The following is a 16,657-nucleotide window of genomic DNA, read 5'->3' on the forward strand; positions in this document are numbered from 1 at the left end:
CTGCTGCCCCCAGGACTTGGAGTCGCCATGAGAGGCTACATCTTTTTCTCGCCCCAGCCTGTTTCTCATACCATTGCAAATAGCTGTTGTAGTTGGAAATGCTCCCAGAACTCCTTCCCCTCCTTTCTCGAGTGGCAGCTACCTCCACGCGAGCAGCTCGGGGGGAGGAGCGGAGCTTGGGCTTTGCTCTTCCTTGCATTAAGGGGCTCAGCATCCCTTGAGGCTGCCGCACTCAACTCCTGCAGCCGGGCAAGGCCGTGGTCTGGCTGCAGCCCCCTGTTTTCAGAGACGACTCGGATCAGCTGATGCGAATGGAATTCACCAAAAGCTTTCCCTAAGTAAGCGGTACCTAGGAGTACAAAGGTACGACTGCGCACAGCAGCAGGAACTTGAAGGAGCCACCCCAGCTTGTACTCCGAAGGGGCTCTCGGTGGAGAGCTGCAGCCTGAGTGGCCTCCCCGCTGGGGGCACCCTGCCTCTCGGTCCCACTCCGTTTCTGATCGCCCCGCTGCTGGAGCCACAGAGGAAGCCGGGGTTTTCAGAAAGAACTCAGAGAAGTCCTGAGGCCAAAGAGCAGACAAGACACGAAACCAGGAAATCAGTGCAACCTAAAGGCCCAGTGGCTCTTGTCCTGGGCTGAGCGTCCCCTCTCTGGTCTTCCCTCTTCACCTTCTCTTAGGCGTCCTGTATGTCAGCTTGTGTTGCTCCCTGCGGCCCTGTCCTGTGAGCCCAGGAGGGCTGGAGCGATAGGAACTGACCCGCTAGCGAGGGACAGCTCACGGCAGTGGCTTTCACTCTGACTCACAGCAGAGACACATGGCACGCAGATGACAGAAACGCTACTCTGGGTGATGCATTCTGTTCTGTTTGAGTCTCTTCCATTTGAAAAAATTCTAACAGCAACTCACCAGCTCACCCTTGCAGTTCAATGCTAAAAACCAAAGCCCCTCTGCTCCGTGGTTTGCACTCATCAGCCGTCTGTCCGGTCTCTCTGCTATGCTGTCTCAAATGACGTCCCCAGAAAGCCACGCGGCCTCTTAACACTTCTCTGAGTCCCAGCGGCAGTGTCTTCCTAGCATAGCACTTGGCTCACCACGCTTATCTGGATGGAAAGACCAGCTGGCCGCACAAAGAACATCTCTTCACCTTTCTGTAAAGCTGCTATTATAAGCTGTGCCCATTATGTTATTTAGTGTCTTTTATGCAAGGATCCATTGGATGATAAATTATTTTATCACAACCAGCCATAGGCGCAAAAGTACCCTGGCCAGTGGCACATTCTTCAGCGCAGATAACGAGAGCACTGTATTCTCCGTGCTTCTCTTCAAATCTCGACAAGGGAGCTTAGAACTTTTATCAGTTGTCACAGTGCTTCTCAAGCCTCCGGCTCTGATGTGACTATTGCTGCACTTTCTTTATGAACACTAGTTCGGTTACTCCTGTTTACCCTGCCTTTAACTGTAATCTTCTATGAATATTTTCCAGAAGCGTGGGGTATTATTTCTATACGTAAAAACAGAATAGGAAGAAGTGGAATCTTTTTTTTTTTTGGAGTTTTTTTTTTTTTTTAATTTACTTGAAAGAGTTATAGAAAGGGAGGGAAAGACAAAGAGAGAGAGCTTCCATCTGTCGATTCACTCCCCCACGACTGCAACGGCCAGGGCTCGGTCAGGCCGAAGTGGAAAGCTTCCTGTGGGTCTCCCATGTGGGTGGCGGGGCCCAAACACTTTGGTCATCTTCTGCTGCTTTTTCCAGGCCATCAGTAAGGAGTAGGATTGGAAGTGAGCAGCCGGGTCTCGAACTGGCGCTCATGTGGGATGCCGGCGGCGCAGATGGCAGACGCACCCGCTACACCACAGCAGCGGCCCTGGAAGTGGACTCTTGACGGCTTCCTCTGGGCCCCTGAAGGCAGGGAGGCCACCTCTGAACGGAGTGCAGGAGCCTCTCTTGTACCGGCCCACAGACCAGCAACACTTCCAGAAGCTTCTCTTCTCTCCCTTGAGGTCTCACGGCTCCAGGCCTCTGTGGCATCTACTCTCTGCACGGATTCACACATCCTTATGCCGCTTGGCTTCTCTGAAACCCGTACTTCATTTCGATTCTTTTCCCAGCCAAACTGGACAATGTCAGATCTGTCAAAACACACGCTCTGTGACTCAACAAAGCGGCTTCTATCTTGGCTTTGGTCCATGCTGATGTCATCTACTGTCCTTCTGATTCAAAGCTACTGATTCGTCCAAAACACCCCCACTTAAACAGCACTGAGAAGCGCCCACGAGGCTCTGCTTCCAACCTGGGGGGGAACAGTGGTCCCTCTGCACCTCCGGGGGATTTGGTCCCAGGACCCTGCCACGGACTCCGAGATCTGCAGATGCTCAAGTCCCTCACTGTAAAAGGTGCAGTCATTGCACGTAATGATGCAATCCTCTTGTGTACTTTAAAGACCTCTAAATTACTTCCGACCCCTAATGCAATGCAAATGCTATGTAAATAACTGCTCTACTGTATTGCTTAGGGAATGACAAGAAAATAAAGACCTGGATATATACATATATATTTTTTTTTCTGAGTATTTTCAATCCACAGTTGGTTGAGTCCCTAGATGCAGATCCTGTGGTTACAGAGCACCAACTGTGCAGTATTTCGCATCAGGCTAATAAACAGTCCAAAGTGTCCTGGCTCCTATTTGTAACACGAGGGGGTTTCAGAAAGCTCATAGAGGGGCCAGCATTTGTGGCACAATGGACTATGCTGCCACCAGGGACAGCCATATCCCATACTGGAATGCCTGGCTTGGAGCCCTGCCTCTGCTTCTGCTCCACTTTCCTGCTCATGTACATTCTAGGGGTCAGCAAATAACGGCTCGAGTACTTGGGCCCCTGCCACCATGTGGGGGACCCGGATGGAGTTCCTGGTTCCTGGTTTTGGCCTGGCCCAGCCCCAAGTTATTGAGGGTATTTTGGGAGTAAACCAGGAAACAGAAGATTGATATCTTTCTTCCTCTGCTTTTAAAATAAACAAACTTTTTTTAAAAAGTGTTTTAAAAAGTTCATGGAACATTCCTACTAGCTGATTTTTTTTTTTTTTTTTGGACAGGCAGAGTGGACAGTGAGAGAGAGAGACAGAGAGAGAAAGGTCTTCCTTCCGTTGGTTCACCCCCCCCCCCCCAATGGCCACAGCGGCCGGTGCACCGCGCTGATCTGAAGCCAGGAGCCCGGTGCTTCTCCTGGTCTCCCATGCGGGTGCAGGGCCCAAGCACTTGGGCCATCCTCCACTGCACTCCCGGGCCACAGCAGAGAGCTGGCCTGGAAGAGGAGCAACCGGGACAGAATCCGGCGCCCCGACCGGGACTAGAACCCGGTCCTCTAGGCGGAGGATTAGCCTAGTGAGCCGCAGCGCCATCCTACTAGCTTTTAAGTCCATTCTCCCACAAACTTTTTGAAGCTTGCTCCTAGACAGAGCCCCATCCATTTCTGTAGGATTCTGATTCTTTTCTCGAGTTGTTCAATTAGGATTGTGAGCAAAATGCCAGGGTTAACACTTAATAGATTAGTCACGCTTAGAGCTAGAATAACATATGTGATAACAAGGATCCCTGTATGTGTCACTCAAACATGCTCAGAGCTTTGGGAACTCCACGTGCGTCATCTTTCAGAACAGGTACATTGTGTGGCAGAAATCCTTTCAGCACCACAGCTACTAGAAATGCTAGCCTGCCATCCATGTCACCCAGCAGATTAACCAGGTGTTAACAACGAGCACGGCCAGATCTGGCGTTCGGCTGGCAGGTGTGAGAGGCCAGGCAAGCCGCTGCTCCCTGGGAGCTCAGAGCGCCCGGGAAGGGAAGAGGCCCCCAGCGGGGCCAAGGACATGACGTCAGGAGACGGACTGACAACTTCCTACTTCTATAGGCTCTGGGCTGCTGGCATCGATGAATAAACCAAACGGGCGTGGGAAGGACATTTGAAGCAGAGGGAACATTAGGGACAAAACCAAACAGAAAATGATAAGAAGAGTACACTGTGCGTGAGGGCTGACGAGGAGGCTGGGGGAGGCTGGAGAGGGCGTATAACGCCCAGCCAGTGCACAGGTCTCAGGACACATCCCTCGATGACGCAGCGGTGAAGGGAGGGGTCGGGCCAGACCCCAGTAAACGATGTACCGCAGCCGTGTTCGTCAGCTTCCCGTCACTACGCAGAATACCCAAAGCAGGCGACTTATGAACTAAAGAGGTTTACCTAGCTCACAGGTTTGGGTACTAGTAATCTCAACAGCACGGCACAGGTTCTGCGAGGGCCCACCCGTGCTGGATGGTGCCAGCCCATGTTTGGGGGGGAAGAAGGGAGCCAGGGAGAGACTGGCAGGGCCAGGATCGGCCTTCTGTGACAACGCTCTCTGGAGAACTGCAAAGGATCATGGGAAACCACTTTCATCCCTTCGAGGACAGGCTGCCAACTGACCTAAGGCTCTCCCAACAGGCTCCACTTCCCTAGGCGGCCACCCTGAAGACCAAGCTTCCAACACATGAGCCTCTGGGGGTACAAACAGCATCCAAATCACAGCAACAGGTCCCAGGGAGCCACTGAGAATCACATCAGATCTGTGTCAGAAAGAACGCAGGGGGCAGGCGGTGTGCTGAGGGCTCAGGCGGAGGCAGCTTGGGGTAGGAGACCAGACCATGTTTTAGTGGTCTAGGAGGAGAGTCCCCCACCCACCCAGAGTGAGAGCCTGGGGAGAGGCAGATGGCCCCGCTCCCCAGCTAAGAAACTGGGATGGGAGGTGAGAGGTGGGCGTGGTGGTGATAGAAATGTCTGAACTCAAAGTTTATTTTAATTCCCTGGACAAATATCTATTGAACAACTGCTCAGCAGCAGGCATCTGTTAATTGCTTTAGAAAGATAACGGTTGGGGCCAGCGCTGTGGTGCAGTGGGTTAATGCTATGGCCTGAAGCACCAGCATCCAATATGGGTACCAGTTCGAGACCCGGCTACTCCACTTCCAGTCCAGCTCTCTGATATGGCCTGGGAAAGCAGCAGAAGATGGCCCAAGTCCTTGGGCCCCTGCACCCATGTGGGAGACTTGGAGGAGGCTCCTGGCTCCTGGCTTCGGATCGGTGCAGCTCCGGCTGTTGTGGCCAATTGGAGAGTGAACCATCGGATGGAAGACCTTTCTCTCTGCCTCTCCTCTCTCTGTGTAACTCTGACTTTCAAATAAATAAATAAATCTTAAAAAAAAAAAAAAAAAGATAGCGGTTTGTGCCTCTGAACAAACACTTACTGCAAACCTACTATGTGCTTTGGACAGGGGTTTGTAACCCAGCTATGCGTCAGCATCGCCTAGGAGAGGGCTCTGCAATAGCAGATCACAGGCTCCTCCTCCGTCGCTCCTGCGGAGATGCTGGGTTAGACCAGCTCGGGTGAGACCATGGGATCCATTTGCATTTTTACTTTGTTTATCAGTGAATAAGTAGTACATTCGTGTGATCTGAAATTGCAAAGGCACAAAGGTACACCCTGGGAAGGCCTCTTCCCACCTTGTCTCAGGTAGCTTTTAACCACCTAGCGGCCCCAGGCCTTACGGCTGATACCACAACCCAGGGCCGTAAGAGAAACACGGTTCTGTCCATGAAAGCTTGCTGGGTAGCAGGGGAACCAAGACATCTTCAGGAAACACTGCAAAACCAAGGCACCCGGGCACAGTGATCACACAGGCAGGGAGTCGTTAGCAGGTCTGAAGGAGGCCCAGGAAGGGGTGAGCAGCAGGCAGAGGCGGGAGGCTGAGCACACCCCTGCAACAGGACGCCAGGGGTGGAATTCAGCTCTGCAGATGCAGACTAAGGGAGAAAGAGGACTTTCAGGCAGAAAGAGCTGCTGCTTGCCACACCAGCGTCCCATGTCAGAGCGGGTTTGAACCCTGGCTCTGCTTCTGATGCAGCTCTCTGCTCGTGGGAAAGCGATGGGTGATGGCCCAAGTGCTTGGGCCCCTGCCATCCACAAAGGAGACCCAGATGAAGCTCCTGGCTCCTGTTTACTGCCTGGCCCAGACCCAGCTGTTGTGGCCATTTGAGGGGGTGAACCAATGGATGGAAGATGGAAGATCTCTCTCTCTCTAACTCTGCCTTTCAAATAAAGTAAAATAAATATTTCTTTAAAAATAAATGGAGAAAAAGAGAAAGAGGTCAAGTCAGAATTCCATGCCCTCAAGAAATGTATAATCTCAGTCACCACAACATCCTAAAATGGAAAATCTGCATAGTGCTGGAACTTGCTAAGGAAGCGATCCGAAGACCCCAGCCCCCTCCCAGGCCGGCGTGTTCTGTCCTCAAAGTGTCCAGAGCACCGTGTACAGGTGGAAGGTGCCACGGCTGAGGGCTCGGCTCCACGCACCCCTGGCGCAAGCTTGGAGACCAGAGGGGACCCATGGCAGGCCACAGTGCAGATCTGGTCCCCGCAGGTTTTGTCTGGTCCACGCTAATTTTGAAACCCTAAATTTTGAAAAACTTAGTTAAAAATGTTGAAAATCTCTTTAAGATTTAACACAAAATCAGTGTGCCTTCTCTTGACAAACAGGAAGACCAGGCAACACTGGAGCTGTCGCCTGCTTGGCAAGGACTGCAGCTGAGAAGCCGGGTCCCCTCCCACGCTCGCCACCTGCCCCGGCAGTCGTGCGCGAGCGGCTTCTCCCAGCAACGTGGCCCGCCTGGCTCCTGGGGCAGCTTCAGCGTGTGTGCCTCATAAAAATGGGAAGCCAAATGTGTTGGGCCTACAGATCTTACCAGACGTACTTCAAGGGTATCCCTAAAACGAAAACTGAAACTTCTAAAAGAACCTACAACAGCAGGGCGTGCTTATTTCAGCAAAACCAGGACTTTCTGACTTGACTCCTCCCACTACATTTCTTCACCGATGGTAACTTACAGCAGAGGCCTTAGGAGCTCCGGAAGGAGCAAGGCCAAAAAGCCTCAGATCCACACTGACCCCCTCTCCTACATGCAGCAAGCAGGCCCCCATTCTCTGCCCCAGCTGCTAATACAGCCCCGCCCTGCCTGGACTGCTGGACACAGCGCTATCTGAAGACTCCAGCCATCTCTCCCCGCAGCTCAGCAGCTCCGCCCCAGAGTCCAGCCTTGGCCTCGGCCCAAACCCCTCCCAGCTCACACTGTGATCTCGCAGGACCTTCAGGACCAGCCCAAGCTCTCCCTCTATCTCTGCAGCCCAGCTTTAGCTCGGACCCCCTGCCCCTTCCCGCCACTTTGTACTGTAAACACCACTAGTCTGTAAGGGAAGGGGCTTTCTCTGCTGTGTGTTCACCTGGGAGTGCGCCCCTCCTGGGCTTCATTCTTCTGAACACACCTGTCTGGCTGCGGCTTCATGTTCCACATCTCCTTTCTCGACAGCTCCCGCCAAGGCAAAGCCCACAACAGGTTTCAGAGAAAGCAGTGTGCCTTAGAAAGAAGACGGGGGCCAGTGCCTTGGCACAGTAGGTTAATCCTCCGCCTGTGGCGCCGGCATCCCATATGGGTGCTGGTTCTAGTCATGGTTGTTCCTCTTCCCGTCCAGCTCTCTGCTATGGCCTGGGAAAGCAGTACAAGATGGCCCAGGTGCTTGGGTCCCTGCACCCACATAGGAGATCAAGAGGAAGTTCCTGGCTCCTGACTTCGGATCGGTGCAGCTCCGGCTGTAGCGGCCATTTGGGGAGTGAACCAGCAGATGGAAGACCTTTGTCTCTGTATCTTCCTCTCACTGTCTGTAACTCTACCTCTCAAATGAATAAATAAAATCTTAAAAAAAAAAAAAAAAAGAAGACGGGAGGGAGTGGGCGTGACTTTCCTACAACATTTTCTTCAAAGCAAACTTTGTGCTATAAGTATCCTCTTCTGAGTAGTAAAACCAAGACAATAAAAAAAGAGCATGAAAAAGGCTAGCAAAGATGTTCTAGATGCAGAAATTTTGGTAAGCCAAGATTTTAGAAAAACATTTTTAAATTAGCTAACTGTGGTCATTTGACTTATGCTATGGTTTTCCTGAGTTGGTATTTTACCCAAAGTAACTTAAGATACACACCTTTACAATATATACACATATGTGTGGGCCCATGTATATGTATGAATACATATATGACCAAATAGATGAACATATGCTATACTTAAATATTTCTAAAAGCACAGATACATAAACATAGGAAGAATACGTGACTCAGTGTCCACAGGAGGACATTTGAGAGAGCATGGAGGGAGGTATCACTGATGACTGCTCTGCAGACGGGACCACATGCAGACGGCTCCCAGGAAGTCAGAACGAGTGCTCACCCGCATTCACACATCTAAACGCGAAAGCAAAATAAAACCCTCTGTGTCATGATACAGAATCTGCCTTGTAATTTTAAGTACGTAGATATGATTTTAGATGAAGCATGCCTTATAGATGTATAAGGTGCTCTTGAGAATTTTATAAATGTGTGATGAACACACTTTATGTACCTCTGCTTCCTATGAATGCCCCGGGAGATCTCGGGGAATGAGCGCATTTGGAATCTGCAGCTGCTCTGCCCCCTGCCATGCCTCTCCCTTACCTAATAAACTCACAGGCATGGGCACCTAAGATATTTTTGTTGATTACAATGGTTTTCTTTACCTGCTGGTCAGAATTACTTAGCTTTGACAAAGAAAGAACCAAAGAAAGAAAGGAAGGGAATGTCTGTTCTAGCCCCGTCCCCAAGAGCTCCCTGAGGGCAGGGCAGATCCTACCCACCTCCGGCTCTGCGGCCCTCAGCACCGTGCACTGGCGAGGTTGACGGGGGCACAGGGGCACTGGCTCCTGTGACCCTGGGCAGCAAGTGGCTTGCAAGCACACACTGTGCTTCCAGCAGCTGCAGCTCTGCAGCCATAAGGAGACCCAGAGGAACCCGAGAGCTGTTCTTTAGAGGCTGCAAGACTACTAGGAAAATAGCAGTTACTTCCTGTCCATTTTCCTCCTGGTGTCTTCTAACCTGGTGGTTCCCAGAGGATGTTTCATGGACTGCAGGGCTGCCAAGACTGGGCGGGTTCAGGAGGCAAAAGCTATTTTCAAAGTAACATTTAGCTGTTATTTGCCTGTTTTACTATGTTGTCTTGTGCAGTAATGCTATAAAAGTAATAACTGGTCAAACTGTGGGAACCGTAGCAAGTGTCAGGATGGTAGCAACCAATTGAGGGAGAAATTATTATTGTTATTGGCTCTTGGCTCCTGAATACTCAGCTTTTCAATATTCTGTGTGATAAAAGGAGAGATACAAGGAAAACACTTCTGCAAATATATGACGACTGCCTTGAGGAAAAGCCCTTGCGTGGCTCTTTGAGCCTGGAGCAGAACTAGTCAGGTTTCTTTTCATGAACGCCATTTTTTTCCTAAAAGAATGACAGATAGACAAGCTCTAGTTATTCAGACCTGTATTTGATCAAAGGTTTTCTTGCAAATGGATGGGGGGGGGGGTGGCACTGTGGCGAAGCGGGTTAACACCCTGGCCTGAAGCACCAGCATCCCATATGGGTGCCGGTTCTAGTCCCGGCTGCTCCACTTTTTTTTTTTTTTTAAGATTTTTATTTATTTATTTGACAGGTAGAGTTACAGAGAGAGAGAGAGAGAGAGAGAGAGAGAGAGAGAGAGAGAGAAAGGTCTTTTTTCTGTTGGTTCACTCCCCAAGTGGCTGTAACGGCCAGAACTGTGCCGATCCGAAGCCAGGAGCCAGGTGCCTCCTCCTGGTCTCCCATGTGCAGGGGCCCAAGCACTTGGGCCATCCTCCACTGCCCTCCCGGGCCATAGCAGAGAGCTGGACTGGAAGAGGAGCAACAGGGACTAAAACCGGCGCCCATATGGGATGCTGGCGCTGCAGGCGGAGGATTAACCTAGTGCGCCACTGCACTGGCCCCCCCCACTCTGGCTGCTCCACTTCTGATCCAGCTCTCTGCTATGGCCTGGGATAGCAGCAGAAGACGGCCCAAGTCGTTGGGCCCCTGCACCAGCGTGGGAGACCCAGAGGAAGCTCCTGGCTCCTGGTTTTGGATCGGCACAGCTCCGGCCGTAATGGCTATCTGGGGAGTGAACCAGCGGACATAAGACCTCTCTCTGTCTCTACCTCTCTCTGTAACTCTTTCAAATAAATAAAATAAATCTTTAAAAAAAAAAAAGAAAATGGATTAGGTATCTTACAAAGATATACTTTCTCTGCTGTCCCACAATGCTGGTTCCCATTCTAAGATGCTTTTTTTTTTTTTTTTAAGATTATTTTATAGCTGGCGTTTCTGCTCACTGGCTGATCCTCCACTTGCGGCACTGGTACCCTGGGTTCTAGTTCCGGTTGGGGCGCCAAATTCTGTCCTAGTTGCTCCTCTTCCAGTCCAGCTCTCTGCTGTGGCCTGGGAGTGCAGTGGAGGATGGCCCAAGTGCTTGGGCCCTGCACCCGCATGGGAGACCAGGAGAAGCACCTGGCTCCTGGCTTCGGACCGGTGCGGCATGTCAGCCATAGTGGCCATCTGGGAGGTGAACCAATGGAAAGAAGACCTTTCTCTCTGTCTCTCTCTCTCACTGTCTAACTCTGCCCGTCAAAAAAAAAAAAATTATTTTATTTATTTGAAAGTCAGAGCTAACAAAGAGGGAGAGAGATCTTCTACCTGCTAATTCATTCCCCAGATGGCCATGATGGCCAGGGCTGAGGTCGGCCAAAGCTAGGAGCTTCATCTGGGTCTCCCACATGGGTGGCAGGGGCCCAGACACTGGAGCTATCTTCTGCTGCTTTCCCAGGTGCATTAGCAGAGAGCTGGATCCAAAGTGGAGCAGCCAGGACATGAATCAGCACCCACATGGGATGCTGGCATTGCAAGTGGTGGCTTTACCTGCTATGCCACAATGCCAGTTCCCCTAAATTACTTTTAAATAAATGATTTAAAATTTATTTTCTCAAAGTAAATCATATATAGGCCCATGACAGCTAAAGAGAAAGGGACAAGAAGTGTGGTAAAACATAAAAGAATCACCCCTACAGACAGCTGGAGCTGCCGCAGGATGGAAACCAACAGATCACCTGCAGTCACACAGGCACAGGGTGCTTCCGCACGGCTGTGGAAAATACAGCTAAAATATATTTGTTTTGGTAAAAAAAAATTGAAATTTTTTTCATAACACATTTTTTTTCATGAGTTTTTTGAAGACCTCTTGTGTGCATGAATTTCAAAAACTTTTTGCATTAAAACAAATTTATTTCTTACAAACTTTTTTATTTCTTTATTGAAGGCCTTTTGTGCACACTCTCTGCAGCTGACCTGCATTTTCCAAGCTCGTCTGAGCTGGGCCAAAAAGGCAGGTGGACCAACAGTGTCTGCCAGGCTGCGGAGGGTTCAGGAGGACCTGGCCTTTGTGGGCAGTGCCCCAACCTGCACTCTGCTCACAAGGCCCTGCACTCTGCTCACAGGAGCCTGCACTCTGCTCACAAGGCCTTGCACTCTGCTCATGCGCCCCTGCACTCTGCTCACGGGAGCCTGCACTCTGCTCATGCGACCCTGCACTCGGCTCATGCGACCCTGCACTCTGCTCACGTGACCCTGCACTCGGCTCATGCGACCCTGCACTCTGCTCACGGGAGCCTGCACTCTGCTCACGGGAGTCTGCATTTTGCTCACATGACCCTGCACTCGGCTCACGCGACCCTGCACTCTGCCCGAGCGAACGACCACTGCCACAGCCTCACGGCCAGCTTCTGAGGCGAGCTGACTCACAGCAGGCGTTTGCCCACAGAAGCCAAGCCACTCATCTAGTAAAATCCAAACCCTCCCCAGGACATCCTCCACGGAGACTGCTTTTTTTGGGCATTGGTCCACTCATTTTGGGATTGAATTCTCGAGCAAGGGAAGAAATTCTTGCCAATTATCTGACCCTCGAATTCCCAGGATCTCCTGTGTCACTCAATCCTCTTCCTGCTGGTTCAGGCAGCTTTACCGAAATGTACAAAAGTAACACCACCTTAAAACAACATCTTCTACACAAACGCTCTCATCATATGAAAACTAACGTTAAAGAAAACCTGGACGACCTCTTTCTGTTGTTAACCAACAGATCTAGCACACAGCATCGCTCTTTCTGGTCCTGTAAGCAAGACCCGGTGTAACTCTACTGGTAAATCCTAGAGACATTCCGCAGAGGAAGGGAGGAAGCCCTCCCGCGTCTGTCCTCGGGGAGAGCTAGAAGCTACTTACTCAAGACCACTAGGGCCAGGCCCAACCCCGGGTTTCTAAATCTCCTGATCAGAGGGAAAGGCCAGGAGCCGTGCAGCCGGCGGCCCCTCGAATGCTACCGCGGTGTCACGGCAACACTGAATCCCCAGCTCCCGGGACAACGTTCTCCGCTCTCTCTACTGCGACCCGTCTTCTATAAAAAGAACTAAGAGCTAAAACCTAACTAAAAAAAGACCGCACTGGATTAGGACACGGACCTGGAATCCCACACACGTGGGACGCGCTGTCCATGTCGGGCCGGCGTGGGGTCCCTGTGGAATGCTTCGGCGAGCCGGCTCCGGCGACCCACGCACATCTTTGCAGTTCACTTTCTCAGAGTCACATTGGGTGAGTACGTCAGACCACACGTGACGCGTGTCAGCAGCACACTCACTCATCAGATCTCCCCAACAGATTATAGAACAGAAGCCCTTTATGCGGTGGGGCTGTGATAGGAAAGGGAAAACACCTCTTTGATTTTGCCCCGAACGCAGCCCAGCGAGGGGCAGAGAGGAGCTGCATTTACCAGACTTTGATGCATTTAAGCTGTCGGATCCGCGAGGGCCGAGAATGACAAGGGACGTTTCTTTTTTTTTTAACTGAAATCCGGCCCGTCCTAAAGGGATCCTGTATCAGGAAGCCGCTCGAATGCCTTCAGCAGAGCGGGAGGCTGGCTGGGCCAGCCTCACCTATCACCCTGAAAGGCAAACATTCCATCTCCAGACTTGTAGACGCGTGCACACAGATGAGGAGAGCGAGCACTGTCAGATTTGGGAATGGTGCCGTGGGCTCAAATCTTCTAGGTGGCTTGTTTGGAAAGATCAAAGGGGGAAAAGGGCCTGAGTTTGTTGTTGTTTTTTTTGAAATGCAGCAGTATCTCGGGGCAGCCTGGTCCCCTGGGTTCCGCTCAGGATCCAGCTTGCCCACGTACCTGCTTGCTCTTTAAAGAAACCTGGCAAACAGGTTTAGGGAATCTATCACTGCAGGTTTCCTGTGCTGTGGCTCCCCTGTTTTTTTTTTTTTTTTTTTTTTTATAAAAAATTTCTTTTATTTATTTGAAAGGCAGAGTTAGAGAGAGAGAGAGAGAGAGAGAGGTCTTCCATCCGCTGGTTCACTTCCCAAATGGCCACAACAATAGCCAGGGCTGGGCCAGGCCAAAGCCAGGAGCCAGATATTCCATCCTGGTTTCCCATGTTGGTGGCATGGGCCAAAGTACTTGAACCATCATCTGCTGCCTCCCAGAATGAACTCCCAGGAAGTTGGCCCAGAAGCAGAGGAGTCAGGATTTGAACGAGGCACTCCCATATGAGATGTAGGCATCCCAAGCGGTGGCTTAACCTGCTGCACCAAACACCTGCTCCCAAGGGCATTTTTTGATCTGAGTGCTATGGGACTGCAGGCAGGTTTCCCAGTAGGGGTTTCCTGTCTCCTGAAACTTCTCATTGTAGGGGTCGGCTTGGGGGTTCAGGGGGTGGCTGTTGCAGCATAATGGGTTAAGCCCCTGGCTTGGATACCCACATCCTATATCAAAGTGCCAGTTTGAGTCCTGACACCTCCACTTCTGACTCAGCTCTCTGCTAATGCACTCTGGGAGACAGCAGATGACGGCTCAAGGGCTTCGGCCCCTGCCACCCACGTGGGTGACCCAGATGGAGTTCTTGGATCCCGGCTTTGGCCTGGCCCAGCTCTGGGTCTTGTTAGCATTTGGGGGGTGAACCAGTGGATGGGAGGTATCTCTTGGCCTCTCTCTGTTTCTCTACCTTTCAAGTAGATACAAATAAATAAACTCTAAAAAAATTAAAAACAAACAAGAATTTATTTCAAAGACCAAATACCATTTTCTTGTGCACCCAAAGGGCCGGCTGATTTTTGAGGGTGGCCAGTTCCCCTCCGCCGACTGCTCCCTGTCGGGGAGGGCAGACGGAGGGCTGCGGTACCTTCTGGCTTGGGGACAAGAATGAAGCTCCAGCTAGCCACTGGCAGCTTCTCCGAAAATGGACGGAACACCAGCTGCTGCTCTGGATTGAATCAATCCACCTCTTTGCTGCGCCCCTGCTCCCCCCACCCAGCCTGTGCCCCTGGCTTGCTGGGGACTTCTGCCAGACTGTTGCTGTGGATTCGTTCTGAGAGGAGGAGTGTGGTGGGGACAAGAGGCACGGAGTCACCACACAGACCCCGGGAGTCGGGTGAAAGCAGGCCAGAGGCGAGCAGCCCACAGACTCATTTATTGCAGTTGGTGCAACAGCTTATATAGCTGAGGCAGCCAATCCAGTCAAGGGGCGGTTTATGCCCTAACCAATCACTGCCTGTTGCCAGGCAGGCTCCCTTGCCAGGTGGGTTCTGAAGCCATTTCCTGAGTAACTGACGATTGCTCACCTGCGGCCATCTTGGCACGGCCTTCTCATTCCACCACATTTACCCCTTTTCATTTATTTTTGAGCAACGGGAGGCATGATCCTTGGCCACACCATTGTTGACCCTGTTTCCATGTGGTCTCCATACGTGGAGGGGCTTTGGAATTTTTTTTTATAAAAAGCTTTTAATAAATATAAATTTCTAAAGTACAACTTTTAGATTATAGCAATTTTTCCCACCATAACCACCATCCCACCCGCAAACCATCCCATCTCCTACTCCCTCTCCCATCTCATTCTCCATTAAGATTCATTTTTAATTATCTTTATATACAGAAGATCAACTCTATACTACATAAAAATTTCAACAGTTTGCACCCACACAGACACACAAGGTATAAAGTACTGTCTGAAGATTAGTTTTACCGCTAATTCTCAGAGTATAACACATTAAGGACAGAGGTCCTACATAGGAAGTAAGTGCACAGTGATTCCTGTTGTTGATTTAACAATTGACACTCTTATTTATGACGTCAGTAATCACCCAAGGCTCTTGTCATGAGCTGCCAAGGCTATGGAAGCCTCTTGAGTTCACAAACTCCAACATTATTTAGACAAGGCCATAGTCAACGTGGAAGTTCTCTGCTCCCTTCAGAGAAAGGTACCTCCTTCTTTGATGGCCCGTTCTTTCCACTGGGATCTCACTCACAGAGATCTTTCATGTAGGTCATTTTTGGCCACAGTATCTTGGCTTTCCATGCGAGAAACTCTCATGCCATTAACAGCAAACATGTGGGTGGGATGGGGTCTAGCGGCTGCTCTGAGAGCCTGCGGTGCCTGGGGACTGCCACAAATGTCGGGGATCCTCACTGGGTGTGGATGGGATGACCTTGCATGGGTTATTGCCTCGAGGTCGTCTAAATTCATCCCACGGGTATTTGGGGGGTGGCTGACCAGGCGTTGCTGCGCTGTCTGCTGTCATGTCATTTTCACTGTCAGAGCTCTCTCTCCCCAAGTCATCAACTGTTGCCTGTGAGGCAGTGGCCTGGAGTGACAGGCTCTTATCACTCACAGATTCGCTATGTTTGGTAATCTGTGTGGGATTCTGAGAGGGGGGTATCTTTCCCACGTTTGAGTGCTTAAGAGCGGCACACCACGGCAACTCTAATCAAAGGAAAGACACGCACAGCACTGCTGCCATAACAAAGCAAATTCCTAGCACCTCAACGGCTGATGGCATTCTGCAGGGGTTCCCTATGTGAGACGAACAGACAGTGGTGTATCAGATCGTACGTATGTCCTGTGCTTAGTGGGGGACTTCCTTGATTCGCTAGGTCAAGGCCGTATGCCCACACGGTGTCTCCGGAGCGTCACCTCTCTCGGGTGAGGGAAGATGACTTGGTTCCGAATTCTGGGATGATCAGTCCCTTGTGTGAATTCGCCGGGCGAACCGAAAGTAAAAGGAGGAGCCGAGAAGCGGCCTTACACTTCTGGGTGGTGTGTGCCTAACCTGGGGTCACTTAGACGGAGGACAAGGACAAGGAAAGGGGCGTAGGAGGGGGTTCTGTGCTCACCCTCACAGAACCAAACAGCACACAAACACCGAGGGGCCTTCTTGCCGAAATCCAGGGGGGACCTCGCCGAATCCGACACGCTGTCTCTCAGTCACGTTGGGCGCCAGATGTTGCTGTGGATTCGTTCTGAGAGGAGGAGCGCGTGTGAGCAAGAGGCGCGGAGTCACCGCACAGACCCCGGGAGTCGGGTGAAAGCGGGCCAGAGGTGAGCAGCCCGCAGACTTGTTTATTGTAGTTGGTGCAACAACTTATATAGCTGAGGCAGCCAATTCGGTCAAGGGGCAGTTTATGCCGTAACCAATCACTGCCTGTTGCCAGGCAGGCTCCTTTGCCAGGTGGGTTCCAAAGCCATTCCGGAGTAACTGACGCTTGCTCGCCAGCACCATCTTGGCATGGCCTTCTCCTTCTACCACATCTGGCGCCCAACACGGGTAATAGTTGATGACTTGGGGAGAGAGAGCTCTGACAGTGAAAATGACATGAC

The 16,657-nt window shown here is 51.1% G+C and overlaps 2 long non-coding RNA genes across 12 annotated transcripts in view; one reads left to right on the plus strand and one right to left on the minus strand.

Moving 5' to 3' along the window:
* LOC149127135 (uncharacterized) overlaps positions 1 to 16,657 on the plus strand; it is a 563,175-nt gene that overhangs the window by 291,000 nt on the left and 255,518 nt on the right. The gene's annotated exons all lie outside the window — the stretch shown is intronic.
* Positions 1 to 16,657, minus strand: part of LOC103350404 (zinc finger and BTB domain-containing protein 38) — a 129,543-nt gene that overhangs the window by 46,496 nt on the left and 66,390 nt on the right. The window lies entirely within an intron of this gene.

Source organism: Oryctolagus cuniculus, chromosome 4, assembly GCF_051225735.1.
Source record: "Oryctolagus cuniculus isolate XC-2025 breed Fujian yellow rabbit chromosome 4, ASM5122573v1, whole genome shotgun sequence".
In the NCBI taxonomy this organism is placed as follows: domain Eukaryota; kingdom Metazoa; phylum Chordata; class Mammalia; order Lagomorpha; family Leporidae; genus Oryctolagus; species Oryctolagus cuniculus.